Consider the following 6,214-nt stretch of genomic DNA (forward strand, 5'->3'; position numbering starts at 1 on the left):
ATAGATATTTTTTTCTGATTTTCATTTGGTTGATGTGACATTTTCCAACACACACACAATCTCACCACTGTTGGGAGAGTGCTTACTTGTGTGAGCGAGAGGAATTCCACTGTCTGTTGTGTTCTGTCACTATATAGAAAATAATTAGCTGTTATATTACCAATATAATGGGAAGGGAAACACTGGGTACAATAAAGTGCCATTATTTTTCTCACAGTTCATCCATAGAATGTCAAAAGGCAGCTTATTAGAATTAACTACTTTCAGCCGACAAAAAAATAACTTAAGTCTTAAAAAAAAGCTTTTCTGTAACAATTTAATGAAATTGTTGAACATTACTGTACTGTCGGGAATATGAAGAGAAAATTATCTAGGGGAACCAAGATATGCTTAGATATGCCATAGATATGCTTGTGATATTAATGTCAAATTAAAATATCGAGAAATATTCTTTTCCAAATCACCTTTTACCTTATATGTAGCACACCCTTACTATTTAAATGGGTGGTACACTATGATATCATAGTTTTAACTTTAGTTCATGTGTAACGTAGCTGTGTGAACATAAACAACATCTCTGAATGTAATATGCTCAAAGTTCAACGCAAACAGAGACAGTGGCTTTTACAGAGTTAGCTTAGCAAAGCCTACAGCAAGCAAAGTTTAAAGAGCCCATATTATGGGTTTTTGAAAATGCCCTTCCATGTAGTGTGTAACACAGCTCTAAGTGAAGTGAAATATCCAGCTAAGGCTTAAATCTGTAAGTGTACAGTGTTTAAAACTATTGATTCATCTATAAAAGAGTCGACTCATAGTGCTTCAAACGAGTCGCCTTCATAACGAGTCATTAGGTGTTTCGCGATGACGCAGCCACGAAACACAAGCCTCGCCAGTAGTTACGCGCGCAAACCAGGGAGATTTGAAACCTGCAGCCCCGCCCACTAACACAGAAAAAACACTAGACACACACACACAGACGCCGCCGGTCGAATGAAGTCACGCTGTGCTCAGATGGATAATATTGACAGTCTCTACCCAAAGATGAGTTGTTAACCTGGTACAGTACACGCGGTTACTCTTTATATTCTCTTATCACATGTAAGCCACGTTAAAAACGCGACGCGTGCCGCTTTGTTTACGGATTTAACGTTAAAGGCTTTTGTGAGCTCGCGTTCCACTGCCGTTTGTCGTTGCTATGGCGATCGATCGTAAGCTAGGAGACAGGAGACTCATGTCACTTTCCCTAGTTCTTCTGAGGAGCGTTGTGTGTGTGTGTGTGTGTGTGTGTGCGTTGGTGCGACCGGACTGTTGGGACAAAACACCTGAATACATACCGACAATATGAGGACACACCGTAACTATTGGGACAGTGCTAATGTCCCGATAAGTCAAGCAGTGTAGAAGTGTTCAAAATGACGCGACATACCACCTCCCGCCTTTTCTCGTTATGTCCTAATAGTTACGGTGAGCCCGTTTTTCTGTGTGTATCTGTGTATGCTCATTGTGTATAATCTCCCACTATCGTCCCTTCGCTGCTACTGCTCTTTCATACACATTTCTGCTCGTCACAGTCGCGTTTCATTGGTCTAGCGAGAGGACCTCCTCGTCAGCGATTGGCTGAATTTGATCGCGTTTCATTGGTCGATCAGCGGAATCCTCGTCAGCGATTGGCTGGATTTCATGTCCATCAATAGCAGCCCGCTTCATGTTTCCAATTGGCTGCCGAAGACACGCGAGGTAGACCTTTAATTCCAACGGAGTGAACTATCAGCAACTACAAAAGAGAACCATTTGTGCATCTTTAAGGTATGAACTGCTTATTTACTGTATACTTTTGTGCCGTGTGTTAAGTTAACTTTAAACATTGTGTGCATGACGAGTTAGTCAGGGTCATATCACTTAAGGTGCGACATCATTAGCAGATTAAATGGTGTCCGTGACCCAGTTTGTTTATATTACAGTTATATGACACGTATATTCATTTCTTAGTGATTGTACTAACTTTACAGTCTGACAACTCAGTCCACTACAGTCTTTGAGTTCATATTTAATGAAACACATTACTGGTAAGTTGGACATTTTTGGCTTCATTTTAAACAGACATGGATGATACTAAATACAGGTGTAAACGAGGTCTAAACTTGAGCTTGTCCACTGTAGACTATTTATTATTAGTAGTAGTAATAATAAGTAGTAGTAGTAGTAGTAGTAGTAGTATTAACAACATACAAATTGTATGGTATAATAAACAATAACAAGGTGGTCAGGATGTCAATAGAAACACTTAAAGGAAGGGAAGTAAACTGTGTCATATATTTGACAAAAGATTAAAAAGCAAGGTTAGCTTAACATCACAAACTATTCAATATTAGGTTATTACTTTGTGTTTCAGTCAGGAATGTTTTAATTATGCAATATTTTTCCCACAGCATCGATGCTTCAAAAAAAGGATGGATAACTGGGATGCCTGAATGATGATCACAGAAATCCTAAATGAAGGCAGTAGTTCTTAAAGAAGCCCACACCTGTGTCCGTTTACTACAGGGATAACTTTCCAGATGAAGAAATTACCCACTTCTATGGTGATTCTTCTTGGCCATGGCATTCAAGGGTAAGTGTGTGGTCTCTTTAAGACACGTTTGTTGTAGGACTGGGCGATATGGGCAAAAAATCATATCCCGTTATTTTTAGGAGGAACGACAGTATATGATATATATCTGGTATTTTCCCATAAATGGTTACTTGAGAGTTAAAGCCTTTATTAAAACTTTTATCAAACAGTTTTTGAGCAAAATATAATTCAAGCACATGGGTTTCCCTCTGTTTACAAAAAAAAAAAAAACAGCTGCACAAAAAATAACAGCTGCACAAAAAATAACAGCTGCACAAAATCTTTTTTTCTTTTTTTTCCTGCTTAAAACTGTTGCTCAACATTTCAAGTAAAAAAAAAAAAAATCTTTGATAAATAAATACAGTACAGGGTTTTTTCCTGCTTAACACTATACACAGCACTACACACTTAAATAGTAACACAACAAAAAAATATTGTAGGATAGAAAAAAAAACACAATAAATGTAAATATGAAACGCACACTATTTTGACACAATTACAGTGTTGTTATAAGTAATCCTGTATACCACAGTTGTATGATTTTACAAACAACAATTAAATCAGCTGTATATGTTTTATTAGTTACACATTTACATGTATGTATTGTGCACAATTATTAAACAGTGCACATATCGAAGATATCTACAGAGAAGTCTTCCTCTCCAAGTTAAAAAGTCCTACACTTTTTCTTTTGTTTTGACTAAACTTGTTTTATTAAATATTAAATAAGGAGATGAAAGCGAATAGACTATAGATATGAGAAGTAATGAAACAGTTTCAGAGTACTGTGATAAAATGCTGGTTAAGCATATAAATGTAAACAGTCATTATAACAGAGCAGAACACAGAGCTAAATGTATTATTATGTAAATGTAAAGAAGAGACCGTCGCGCAATAAATACTGAACTTATAATCAGTGAATATGAGCTGGTTTTATTTTCGAAATGTGGTATAAATTCCTCCCATTTTGACATTTTTAATTTATTTGAACACATCAGTCAATTTGACAAGGCTTCTATGTTCATTCTTGCTGTCAATTGCGAAAGGAATGATCAATAAAAGGTTTCTGATAAACCGCTGTGACAGCTGCAGGCGCTGTGTGACGTGCGCGTACGCGAGGTGAGTCAGATTTCGATACAACACCGACACTGCATGTTCCTCCATGTTGTGTCAGTGATGGGTCATTCTTGAATGTTTTGTTCATTTTGAACAAATCTATTGTATGACTCATGGAGTGAATCATTCATTTGCGCATGCGCTCATTTGTGCAAGTGGAGCTCGTGTGCTGCCTTGAAGTGGTCTGTTTCGCGCAGAATGCGCATGTGTGGCCTCAAACCATATCGATATAAACGATGTTGGATAATCCCGCATCGAGTTGGGGAATCATATCGATATATCCCCAGAACTCAATATACCGCCCAGCCCTAGTTTGTTGTATTGTGTTGTGTATTTCATTTATTAGTTTACTTTTTGATGTTTCAAATTACTCTAAAGAAATAAATTCATTGTTTGTGCATGTTTTTAAATTTCAGAATTAATCCACACAGTGGCAAAAGTTGAACTATTCTGAAAATTGACTGCAGCATATGTGTATGAACAGCTGATTGTGGTCATAGCAATGACAGAGTTCAGAAACTAATTTAAATTGGTAAAGGAAGAAGCACACATTGAGTTTTCAACGTGGTTTTGGACACAATATTTGAATACCCCATACAGATTTAACCTGAGAGATACAGTACAAGCACTGATCTATAATGGATACGTGATTACAAGCCGTGCCGGGTGATTACAAGTTACAACACACAATTAAATACATATTTTGTAATCTACACAAAATGAGGCAACCATTTTAATCACATCTACAGGTTGTGATTTGAAGGAAGAAGAAATTGGTCCATATGAATGGTGAATCATTTATAATAATCACTCATTTATAATGTCACTCGTGTAGCCAATAGGATTATTGCAAAAACTAAGCTCTGTGCTCTACCATTGTTCATTAAACTTGCACCTTTTGTCCATTGAGATCATCTTTAATATAAAATGCTCTTCATCATAATATAACTTTCCTGAATTTTAAAGCCTGAATACAAGCACCACTAGTCTGACACTAGGCTATAAACGGACTATACCATGATCGTCACCTCATCACCATCAACCTGTTCACTGTGAGATATTTCATGTCCGACAGCACCTGTAGTCTCGTTTAGCAACTTTTTAGCAACCAGCTTTATAAAGACACCTAACAGCTTAAAAGAAAAATCACAAATGTGCTGTAACTGGTGTGTTTTATACCTTAGAATAAAACATGAATGTATCTTAATAATAATAATAAAAAGCACTCAAGAACACCTTACAGCAGATCACAAGCACATCATAAAAATACAAGCAGTAAAAATGACAATCAGCATAAAATTAAACCAGCAAATCATTAAAAGCTATCCTAAACAAAAAACGTTTTTATCTAAATATAGTCTACCTCGCGAATGTACAAAGGCAGGGATTTCCATAACTTTGGTGCTGTACAGCTAAAAGCCCTGCCACCAAATGACTTCATCTTAAAGTTTGGGACAGATAACAGTTCAGCAGAAGATGATCTCAGTGAGCGTAAAGGGGTGTACAAATGAAGAAGATCATTTCTTAAGCTTGCTTTAAACACACTTTATTTTAGGGATTTACTAATATGCCATTCCAAAAACATAAAAAAAAAAAACATTTACTTTAGAAAGTTGGAAGCAGAAGTGCTAAAACACCAACTCGCTTCTGGGTTTTTGTCTACAGAGACATCATAGTTCCACCACTCTATAGGGGTTGGTTTGGTTATGTAATGGCTTTGTAGGCTCATTTTATATCTGCATTCACTGCCTTTCCGACCCAATCTTGTGCCTTTCCTTTTTATGTTTACAGGAATTATGTGAAGAGTCATCAATGGCAATGATCGAATGTGGTTCGAAACACTTCCACATCAGATAAGGAGAAAGTAAGAGAATTAAATTTTCCTTTTTGATAAAAGCCAGGTTTCCATCTGAAGCTGCAAATGTAACTTATGTGGAAAATTGAATTATATTCTAAAATTTGTGAATATTAATCATTTGCGTTAAACTAGTTAAAGACAATAAAATAGTCACTTTGCAAAACTTCTTGCCTCAATCTTGGGTTTCTCTTTTTCCCTTTTTCAGGAATTGCTTGAATAGTCATTGGTGACTGAGATCGAATTCTGTGCGAAACCTTATCATGGAAAGGGACAGTAAGTGAATTTAATTTCCTTCTTGACGCTGACCATGTTAGAATAAGAGGTAGGGATGTTCCAATACCCTTTTTCCCTTCCCGATACTGATTCTCATACCTGAGCTCAGGGAATCAACCAAATGCAAGTACTAAACCGATACCTGAGTGGGTATCTGTAGAAACAGTTGTGTATAATTTTAGCCTTGTTTAAATTGACAGATTAAATTTATGGTGTGCTTCAGACTTATCCATTAATAAAATATTACAAATGCATACAGCAAACTAGAGTAAAGTTTTACAAAATAACTGTATAAAAACTGTGCAAAAAAGATATAAAAAGTGAATATGAATACTATAGAAAAATAACATCATTGT

At 36.3% G+C, this 6,214-nt stretch overlaps 1 long non-coding RNA gene across 2 annotated transcripts; it reads left to right on the forward strand.

Annotated features, from left to right (window-relative positions):
* The first annotated feature begins 1,723 nt into the window (after window positions 1–1,723).
* Window positions 1,724–5,592, forward strand: LOC130220252 (uncharacterized). Of its 2 annotated transcripts, XR_008836158.1 has the most exons (4): window positions 1,724–1,806; window positions 2,010–2,066; window positions 2,430–2,611; window positions 5,519–5,592. It is a non-coding gene; the product is annotated as an uncharacterized LOC130220252 (long non-coding RNA). The 2 variants fall into 2 exon arrangements; XR_008836159.1 differs by lacking the exon at window positions 2,010–2,066 and having other exon boundaries at window positions 1,744–1,806.
* Window positions 5,593–6,214: the final 622 nt, after the last annotated feature.

Source organism: Danio aesculapii, unplaced genomic scaffold (assembly GCF_903798145.1).
Source record: "Danio aesculapii unplaced genomic scaffold, fDanAes4.1, whole genome shotgun sequence".
In the NCBI taxonomy this organism is placed as follows: Eukaryota; Metazoa; Chordata; class Actinopteri; order Cypriniformes; family Danionidae; genus Danio; species Danio aesculapii.